At 49.3% G+C, this 10951-nt stretch overlaps 1 non-coding gene across 1 annotated transcript; it reads left to right on the top strand.

Annotated features, from left to right (window-relative positions):
- The first annotated feature begins 214 nt into the window (after window positions 1-214).
- TRNAG-UCC lies at window positions 215-286 on the top strand. Its single transcript has one exon. It is a non-coding gene; the product is annotated as a tRNA-Gly (tRNA).
- The last annotated feature ends 10665 nt before the right edge of the window (window positions 287-10951 follow it).

Below are 10951 nucleotides of genomic sequence, written 5' to 3'. Positions count from 1 at the left end.
TGCTTCATAGACAAACTTTGGAAGTAGGATAGTTACCTGTGTCTGTGATTAACCACTTGGGTGACTTAATTGAGAGGCTGATGGTTCAAACCCAAGTGATGATGGAGGTAGTTTCTTTTTAGTGATGAGACTCCAGTACATTTTAACAGGCAGTAAAATGCCTCAATTCTGGTCTAGCCTCATTGGGCAAGCATAAGTGGCACTTTTGCCAGATGCATTGGTGGTATAGCGGTGAGCATAGCTACTTTCCAAGCAGTTGACCTGGGTTCAATTCCCAGCCAATGCAGGGATGTGATGTTTTCTCTGCTGGGAATGGGTTTAATTTCAGTCACATTGTATCAGTTTAGCAATGGAAGGAGAGAATCAATGTGCTGCAGGTCATTCAACACCCAGGGGAGGAAGAAAGGGGCGGGACTATACAATGAGCAGGTGGAGTCATCCTGGTATTACAATGTTTGGTTTATTTTTTTTTCCTTTACTTCCCTCTCCCTTTTAGACTCAGAGCCTTTAAGGTCAGAAGGGACCAAAGTGATCATCTAGTCCGACCTGCTGCACCTCGCAGGCCAAAAGATCCCACCCACCCACTCCTGTAAGAGACCCGGGAGGGGAGGCAGCTCTGTGCACTGCCCCTACCCCAGGCAGCGCATGGAGGCCCTCTGCTCCCCTCCCCCCATGGGTGTGCAGAGATGTGCCAGCAGCACTGAGATGGCTCCCTGCCCACTCTGCCTCCATCCCTCCGTGCCAGTCCCAGAAATGGCCGTCATGTCCCAGCATCCCCTGGGGTGGGGGGAGAGTCTCCATGCACTGCCCCTGCCCCAAGTACCAACTCCGCAGCTCCCATTGGCCAGGAACTGCAGCCAATGGGAGCTCTGGGGGCAGCGCCTGCAGGTAGCGGCACACGGAGACCCCCTGGCACGGCCCACTTAGGAGCTGCTGCCAGAGGGTTGTGTGTACCAGTCACTTTGGGAGCTGCAGTGCCCGGGGTAAGCGCCACCCCACCTGTACCCCAACCCCCTCCCCCAGCGCAGAGCCAGCACCGTGCACCCAAATTTCCTCCCAGAGCTTTGCTTGTCTTCCTTTCACCCAGAACCATCCTTCTTCTCCTGGGCTGCAAGTAGCCATCCCTGGGAAGCCAAAAGGCAGGCACAAGATTCTGCCTCCCAGCAGCCAACCGCACCTCCCCAGGCTTTGCAGAACAACTGCTGGTGCTCTACTAACCGCACTTAGCTGCACTGAGGTGCTTAGCTTCTGCCCTGCCTTCCTCAGATTGACTTTCCTCTTTTGCCCCACTGAGCTACATCCCCAGATGGGCCAAGGGTGTTATAGGTTACACTCAGAGCCCTCCTGTTTCCAGAGCACCCGGTGGCCTAAAAGCAGCATGGGGGACACATTCCCTGCTCTGAGGGCAAACCTGCTGTCCTGGAGGCTGCTGGTTCTTAGGAGTCGCTTTGCAGCAGGGCCAGATTCTATGTGTGGGGCAGAGAGAGTGGGTGCCCTGGACTCAGGGTGCAGAGATGCACTCAGTCCTCTCCCCTGCATTGGGTGGGGGGTGCTGCCACCCCCTGCTGGAAGGTAATGTGTCGGGGGGGGGCACTGTGAGTCACTCAACACCTGAGCCTGGTGGCAGAAGTGCTGTGGGGAGCTCCAGGTGTTTCTAGGATCTGGTCTTTCCACCTGCCTGTGAAGTCCAGCTTTCCCCAGCACATTCACTGCGGTGCAACGGGGTCACTGTTTCCATGGCTGAACAGCAAAGAATCACTCCCAGTTTCCCTTCTATCAGCAGCAGGATTACCCTGTGTCAGTTGTTAATGAGGTGGATCTAGTTGTAGATTGTTATTCATTCCCCACCTTGACAATTCACACAGTCCCTTTCCTACTCAAATCCCCAGCACCTTGGTGATCCTGGTAGCAGGGGTTGGGGCCTGAGATTTTCAGGGTCCTTTTTACCCTCTACCTGGAGTGAACTCAGCTTTTCCCCCATCCCAGACATTCCATGAAATAACAACAGGGGCATAAAGAAAGAGGGGAGGGAACATCTCACGGCCAGGGCTGGATGTGCCCAGGGCCCCCTGCTTGTCCATTGTTTCCCTGGAATTTGGCCCCCTGCTTTGCACAAGGGACAGAGAAAGATCTTGCTGTTCCTGTGTCTGTGCAAGGAAAATTGTGCTTCCCTAGGAAAGAGAGGCAGGAAATGGCCCCATGATGGGACAATATCCCCAGGATTAAGACCTAAGGACTCAGGCTGAGACCTGATAGAACTGCACTCATCTGGGATTTAACAAATTGTCTTCCATGGAGCAGGGCCACTTCCAGTGTTTTTGCCACCCCAAGTGGAAAAAAAAAAAGCTGCAGTCAACTGGAGCTCTACCTCTGCCGCTGTTGGCCTCAAGTCCTTTGCTCTGAGAGGGACGAATTGCTGCTGAAGCCTCCCCTTTCCATTGACCACCCCAGGGACCTGCTTGCTGCGCTGGTGCCAACCCTGCCATGGAGATACTGGAAAGACAGGGGAATCAGGAAAATACCATGGATTTGTTTACATTGCAAGTGAAGAATGACTAAAGCATTTTTGGTTTAAAGTCACTTTTTCCTGACTGGAAATCGAACCCAGGCCATGGTAGTAAAAGTGCCAAATCCTAACCACTAGACAACCAGGGAGGTGATAATGCTGTTTTTCTTCTCACTTATGTTACACTTTCTTAGGCTACTTTCTATCCAATTTCTGAAGATGCTCCATTGTCCATTCCCTGAGGGGCTAAGAGCAGAAAGTGCAGGAATCCCTGTACTCAGGGTCACAACCTGAGTCCAACCCAAGCCACTGAAAAAAACTCAAATGATGTTTCCTCCAGCAGGATCACAGAGCCACACAAAAAACCCCATGAGGAACAATCCTCCTCTGCCTTCATTTACCCCATCGCAACCCTCTCAGCAGCCGACTCTTGTGGGAAGGACACTGAGCTGATAGGAGCTCTGGCACAGAGACCAAGGGAGGGGTGTTACACCCTCTCAGTGTGAGCTGATCACATTCTGAGTCTGGAAGAGGAGGGAAAGGCGATGGCCACATGATGGGGCCAGTATGTACCACAACATGGTTCTTTTCTGTGGGATGACTCTGAACACTGACTGATCTCCACTCCCTTGGATTTGAAGAGATGTTTAGTTGTGCACTTAGGAGGCTGAAGCAATTTTATAGATGGTGACACTACGATTAAAGGGTTATTTAATGTTGTAGAAATTGTTAAAAACACTTAGCTTAAACTGGAACTGCCTGTTATTAAAGGCTGGTTTCCCCACCTCAGTTCCATAAGCTCTGCTAGAAACACCCTGGGTTCTCTCCTGCCTTGGTGGGAACTGGAGGGAATCGTCCCCTGCTGCCCTTGGCTCCAGGCTGGTTTTTCTGGGGAGGGGACGTGGAATTGATTTGTTCGCTGTTGAGAAGGGAGCCAGGCCAGTTCTCAGGGAACGAGAACTCCCAGCATCTTCCCAGCCCAGCCCAGGCTGCTGCCCTGTCCCAGCCTCTGTTCCCCTGGGGGCCCTGCATGTTTGACTCTAGAGCAGGCCGGGAGCAGCAGCTGAGGCAGAGGACAGCCTGGGCCGGGCAGATAAGAAGGAGTTTAGCAAGCAAAAAAGGTAAAATGGCAGTGGAGTATTACCTTGGACTCGACGGCATTTCTCCATTGGTCTGTCTGCTTTGGGGCAGGGACAATAACACGTCCTGCTGCATTCGTTATTTCAAAGGGCAGTTTAGGATTTTCATTCTCACACACGGTGCACAAAGCAGGACTCAACCTTTGCCGTCAACTAAACAAGCTGCTCACAGATTCTGGCAGCCACAATGAGCATTTGGGTGAGAGCTCAGACCTGCCCCTGTCCCAGAGGGAGACAGGGGTCATCTGTGTGGGGACTGGACCACTGACCTACCCGCTCCTAACTCCCAAACGTTCAGTAACTCTGGTATCAGTGCCTGTGAGTGTTATTTAAACCATAAGAAAAACCACACTGGGCTAGACCAAATGCCTATCTAGCTCTGAACCTTGTTTTCTGACAGTAGCCAATACCAGGTGCCCCAACAATCAGTCAACAAGGCACCACTGGGAGTTGAACCTAGGATCTTTTGTTTATGAAACAGATGTTTTAGCCAGCTAAGCCATGGTGCCTGGGGGTAGCTATAATACACTATCTGCCCACACCTGACTCCCTGCCATCACCACCAGGGCCTGACAAGCTTTGCTTGTGTTTGGATTCTGCAAAGCAGAGGAGCAGGTCAGGTTTTCCTTGCATGCTGTGTGTGAGTGAATCTTTGGCCAGGTCTGCACTACAAAGTTGTTTCAGCAGAATTATATTGCTCAGGTGTATGAAAAACACACAACGCTCTCTCGGTCGGTAGCTTGTGGCTGGTGAACACACTGCAATGCCATGTCTGGCGACAAAAGTGCCCTGTTTTGCTGACAAAATAAAACGACTTCAATGAGAAGGCTAGAGCTTTTTGCAGCAAACTTAAAGTAACAGAGTAAATGCTGCTGTTCATTATATCACCATAACTGGCCTTCCCCAGTATCCCAGAATGCCCGTCGTGAACTCGTCTGCCCTGCATTCCTGCTACAGAGCCATGGGCCCCTCCCCTTTCATCGCTCTGGGAAGTTCTGACAGCTGAGCCTGCTGCTCTGCTCCGGCAACCAGGAGCAAATCACCGCCGTGGAATGCTGCTCTCTCCCGCCCTGCGAACACAGAGCAGGGTGGTGGGAACTTCCTGACAGTGTAGGGGGGCCACTGGCATCCGAACTGTGACACGACCATAACACCCCTTCCCTCGAGGAGGCTCTTACCTTCTAAACAGGGACTTCTGTTTTCTAGTAAAATCACTAAAGGGAAGGAGAAAACTCGAAAGAGGTTCCTCCTGGCGCTCACGTACGTGAACCCGAATACTCTCTCTGTCCTCAAAGAGAGACCTGGAGAAGGAGACTTGCTGAAACAAAGCCACAGGGGTCTCTGAGGTTTCCCTGCCCCCTGGCCCCTGTCCTGCCTGGCTGATGTCAGCATCTCTCTGTGAGGTCACCACCTCCCCACCACCTTTGACCAATAGTCTGAGGTCCTGCAAAAGGCCTTTGTGATGTCACTGCCACACCCCTCCCTTGCTGTGCTAATGTCCTGCCCCTGCCCAGGCACTTTGGAGGTTTGAGATACTCCCTGTGGATCACCCCACTCAAGGAGCATTTGTTCTAGGCAGCAAGCCGGCTAGACAGGAAAACATCAGACGCTGCTCCCAATGCTACGCTCAGTTTTTCAGAAATTAGTCTACTTTATGGCCAGAAGAGAGCATTAGAGCATCTAATCTGACCCCCTGCATATCACAGGCCTCCTGTATGACACAATAACTACTTTTAGGGCAAACACATTCCAGAAAGGCGTCTAGTCTTCATTAAATGACATCAGGAGATGGAGAATCCACCACTTTCCCTAGAAGACATTTTTCTCCAGCCCTCAGAACATTTGGTGGCTCTTTGCTATTGAACGAGCTCAACCTGTTCAGCTTATCAAAAGAAGATTGAAAGGTGATTTCATTGAAGTGTTGAAGGGCCTTAATGGAGAGAAAATATTGGGTATGAAACGGCTCTTTAATCGAGCAGAGAAAGGCATAACAATGGCTGGAAGGTGAAAAGAGACAAATTCATATTACAACTAAGGCACAAATATTCAAAAGCGAGGATGATTCACCACAGGAACAAGCCCCCAAGGAAAGTGGTGGATTCTAATTTTAATTCCTTATGGATATTCTGTGTGTTTGTGTCTGCAGGGGAGGAACATGCTATATGCCCAGAGGACTTTATTCCTCCAGCCTGCAAGGACAGAGGGGATGTCAAGGAGTTACTCCTTCAATCCCCCCACAGAAAGGCCCTTCTTAGGAAAGGCAAAATCCTGGAGAGAAAGAGTAACACTGAACAAGACTCCAGAAAGACAGATTTTTATAATCATAGTGAGGAGTTTCTCAACTGACCAGGGACTTGAACCCTGGACCCTCAGATTAAAAGTCTGATGCTCTGCCAACTGAGCTAGCCAGGCTCACATACTAAAAGCCCACGTTGGTGCAGAGGTGAAGCTAGTCAAGAAAAAGCGAGACAGCCACAATAGGGGAAACCTGCTGCTCTCTCTCTCTTCCCAGCCCTGGCCTGGCTGGGTATTAGTGCTGGTTAAAAAGACGGGAAAATATCGGCATCTACCAGCCTTTCATAGCTGTACAAGACTCAGGCAGAATACAGAGGTGCCCATCTGCAAGTGCTGAATGGTTGGATTGGCTAATGCAGCCTGTAGACGTCCAGGACACTCTGGGATATACAGCCAAGTGTCCATCACCATCATTATTCAAAGGGATAATGATAATGGTAGCAAGGTTCACAACTGACTCAGCAGTTGCATACAAAGGTGCATGTTTGGCAGTTACGTTGGCTCAGGTTGGCCACCCAGGTCTAGATGTAGAAGTTACAACATTTAAACTTGAAAGAGGGGCCAATTTCTCCATCATTTCCCACCTTTACATCCAAACACGATGAAGGTAGCAGATAGAGCTAGAGCAGGTTATCTATGGGACCAAGTATATGCAGAGTATCCTCGACAGAGGTTTGTTCAACCTGTTCTTAAAAACCTCTGAGGACAGAGACACCACAGACGCCTTTGGGAGCCTATTCCAGAGCTTAACTGCACATTGGTGAAATAGGAGGCTGAGAAAAGCAACACTGGCTGTCAAAAAAAACCATCCCTCCCTGGTGCTTTAAGCAGTAGGTTCTGGTGTTTTAACAGCCATGGCCTGGGTTCAATTCCCCCTAAAAACGAGAAGTTTTTCAATGAAAATCTCCATTCATTTCGCATTTGAAATGGAAAGGAAAAGAGGGCTTCTTGTCCTTATCAACAAGGCAAAGAATGGCTTTTTTCTCAGTAAATATTTTTTAAAGGCGCTGACTCGACCTGAAGATCTCATTGCATTTGTATTTACAATGGAATGATTCTCTCTAGGATAGACAGAAATTCTTCAGCTAGACTCGGATTCCACAGGAATACGAGAAGCGATTGTGTCTAACACCAGCCTTTTTTTGGACAACAGTGATGTCCAAGTTTTCCATGGACATTTCCCTTCCAGCACCTCAGCCCCCGCCGACAATACAAGAAACTGAAATGCACAGAAAGTTTCTCACCATAGGATTCACTGACCAGGTCGGGGGAAAAGTTTTGCCATTTGAAGATGTTTGAATTCCCTCCAACTTCTCTCATACAAATGCTAAATAGTTGGTGGTGTAATGTTACAGGAGAGGTTGAAATTAGGCTATTTTGTCAGATAGAAGACAGTGATTGTGTCAGGAGTGGGATGTGAATGGAGCCTACAGCAACAAATGACAGTGTTAGGGGGCTTATTCCTTCACCCTCTTACTTCCCTGGTCCTTCTCACATGACCAGAGAGCAACAATACCCAAAGTCCAAAGGCGCAAACAATTTGATGTTTATTGGGGTGAACGTCCAGCAAGCACGATTCCAGTTTCCTTCCTCAGTGTCCCCTTCCCAGCTCTGACACCACAGAGCCTTGTCTGTGTCCCTGTTTCTGTTCCCATCCCCGTTCCCATTTCCCCCTGTAGCAAAACATGATCCCAATTCCCCCATCCCCAGTCCCTGGTCCCATTCCACTCCCCACCCCCCGCCTTCCTGATTGACTGCAGACTATATAGTAAAACCTGAGTTCTGCTTAGCTATTCCTTAACCAATCATTTTACTGAAATGTAACTAACCAATCCTAACATACTGTAACATGGTTATTTAACCAATTATATTCCACCACCTTCATTGGTTTACACCCAACAAAATGAATTATACAGCAGACAGAAACAATCACAGAACCAGACAGAGACCATGCAAATAAACATACAAAACAATACAGAAGGGAGGATTTCACAACTACATCTATACAGACATAAGGGTTTTCGAGCTGTGTCTATTGATAAGTGAGTTCTTGCCAGACAGGATGCTACCAAACTAAGTTTCTCTTTCTCTGGAGGTGATAGGAATATCAGGACAGGATTATATTCCTAACAGCCCAATAGCACCTTAGTTCAATGTGACTAGTTGGGAATGTGAGGATGTGACCATACACTTCCCACCTTATGGCTGCCTTTGCTGCCTAGCCGAAGAACCAGGCCTCAGACTGTCACAGTAAGGGTACGTCTACACTACGGGACTATTCCGAATTTGCATAAACCGGTTTTGTAAAACAGATTTTATAAAATCGAGTGCGCGCGGCCACACTAAACACATTAAATCGGTGGTGTGCGTCCATGGTCCGAGGCTAGCGTCGATTTCTGGAGCGTTGCACTGTGGGTAGCTATTCCCTAGCTATCCCATAGTTCCCGCAGCCTCCCCCGCCCCTTGGAACTTCCGGGTTGAGATCCCAGTGCCTGATGGGGCAAAAATCATCGTCGCGGGTGGTTCTGGGTAAATGTCGTCAGTCACTCCTTCGTCTGGGAAAGCAACGGCAGACAAGCATTTCGCGCCTTTTTCCCCTGGATTGCCCTGGCAGATGCCATAGCATGGCAATCATGGAGCTTTTTTTGCCGTTTGTGACTCTCACCGTATGTGTACTAGATGCCGCTCACACAGGCGATTCAGCAGCGCTACACAGAAGCATGCTTTTGCTTTTGCATGACAGCAGAGATGGTTACTAGCCATATTGCACCATCCAAATCCTTCCATAAATTGGAACTGAGGATGATCATGGCTACCAGTCCTTTTGTACCATTTGCTGCTAGTGCCCCTGGTCAATCAGCCAGGGGCGCAAAAGCCAAGAGTGGTTACTAGCCATATTGTACCTTCCATCGTTTTGTACCATTGGCTGCTGTCATAAGTGCCCCTGGCCGATCAGCCAGGGGCGCAAAAGCAAAAATTGGGAATGACTCCCTGAGTCAATCCCTCCTTTTTGGTATCTAAAAATAGAATCAGTGCTGCCTAATATAGGCAAGTGTGCTAAAGAACCACCTGCTCTGTGTCAGAGCCCGCAGAAATTATTATCTGTATGCTATTCACAGGGGGTGCTCCTGTAACAACCCCACCTGTTGATTCCGTTCTTCCCCCAGCCTTTCTTGGCTACCGTAGCATTGTCCCCCCACTTGTGTGATGAATTAATAAAGAATGCAGGAATAAGACACACTGACTTGTTAGTGAGAAATGAGTGGAAGGCAGCCTCCAGCTGCTATGATAGTCCAGACAGGACATTAAGCAGTGTGTAGGAGAGAAGCCCAGCATCCCACTGCTAGTCCAGGGGCAACTGAATCTTTTCTTTACACATGAAGGGTGGGGGCTGATGGAGCTCAGCCCCCTGTTGCTATGATGAGGATGGTTACCAGCCATATTGCACCATCCATCCACCAGAAAAAATTAGGGCCAATAGGCTGATGACGAGGACGGTTACCAGTCCTTTTGTACCATCAGCTGAGGCTGATGATGAGGATGGATTTCCATCTTTTTGCACAATCAGCTTATGCTGATGATGAGGATGGATTTCCATCATTTTGTACCATCAGCCGCCCATGACGGGGCGGGGAGCAAGGATGTTGGTGTTGAGTGCTGCACTATCGCGTCTATCTGCAGCATTCAGTAAAGATAGGGTGACATGTAAAAGAGTCAGAGGATTGTTTTACCTTTCGCTTCTGGGGGTGGGTGGGGGGTGGGTGAGTAGATTGCCAAGCTATGCCCTGACCCGCGGGCACTGTGTTTGACCCTAGAAGCATTTGGAGCTCAGCCAAGAATGCAAATAATTTTAGGAGGCTGCAGGAACTGTGGGATAGCTTCAGTCCTCCAGTCCATGTGCATCCATTTGATTCTTTGGCTTTCCGTTACGCTTGTCACGCTGCAGTGCGCTGAGTCCCTGCTATGGCGTCTGTCTGGAGATTTTTAAAAAAGGATTCTGAATTTCATCTTCTGTAACGGAGCGCTGATAGAACGGATAGAACGGATTTGCCTGCCCTTACAGCGATCACATCCGCATGGTCCATGCGGGAGCTCTTTTTTTATTTTGATTTCGGACTGCATCGCCACCCGTGCTGATCGGAGCTCCACGCTGGGCAAACAGGAAATATTCAAAAGTTCGCGGGGCTTTTCCTGTTTACCTGACCACTGCATCCGAGTTCAGATTGCGGTCCAGAGCGGTCACTGGTGCACTGTGGGATAGCTCCCGGAGGCCAATACCGTCGATCAGCGTCCACACTAACCCTAATCCGATATGTTAATACCGATACTAGCGTTACTCCTCTCGTTAGGGAGGAGTACAGAAACCGGTTTAAAGAGTCATTAAAATCGATATAAGGTGCCTCCTAGTGTGGACGGTTTTGGCGTTAAATCGGTTTTACGCTCCTAAAACCGATTTAAACGCCTAGTGTAGACCAGGCCTAAGAGAAGGCCATTACACAGACAGACAGTGATTTTTTATTCTTTCTTTTATATATTTATAACTAGCTAAGTGATAAAAATACACCTAAATTCTTAAAGTACAGGCCTTTGCAGACTGGCCTGAATCTCTGTATCCTAACAGTCCTCCAGGTCAGGCAGCCTCTGGGTAAGGGGGTGGGGACTCAGATCCTCCCGATGGCCAATTCCACCAGGGTCATGTATAAACCAGGTAAGTTCCTCACAATAGCCAGACCAGATGCCCCCTGTACACTTGCGCTCTGTCCTCATTGCTTCTCTCTCTCCCTTCCCCCCATCTCTGCTGTTCCCCCTCTGGGCTTTCTCAGCACCTGGCCCCACAGCACTTCCAGCCAGTCAGAGACTGCATGTTCTAGGCCTCATCCTGTGGATGTGGCCTCTCTCCTGATTGCTAAGGAAAGGAACCTTTCCAGGAAATGGCCACAGCTTCTGGGAATCCGCATGTGGCTGTGAACAGAGTTTGGCTCCTGGCACACCAGGCAACTTAAAAACCAAG

This window comes from Mauremys mutica, unplaced genomic scaffold (genome assembly GCF_020497125.1).
Source record: "Mauremys mutica isolate MM-2020 ecotype Southern unplaced genomic scaffold, ASM2049712v1 Super-Scaffold_100210, whole genome shotgun sequence".
NCBI classification, from domain to species: domain Eukaryota; kingdom Metazoa; phylum Chordata; order Testudines; family Geoemydidae; genus Mauremys; species Mauremys mutica.
Note: the sequence above shows the minus strand (reverse complement) of the source record. Positions and strands in the feature narration are given on the sequence as shown.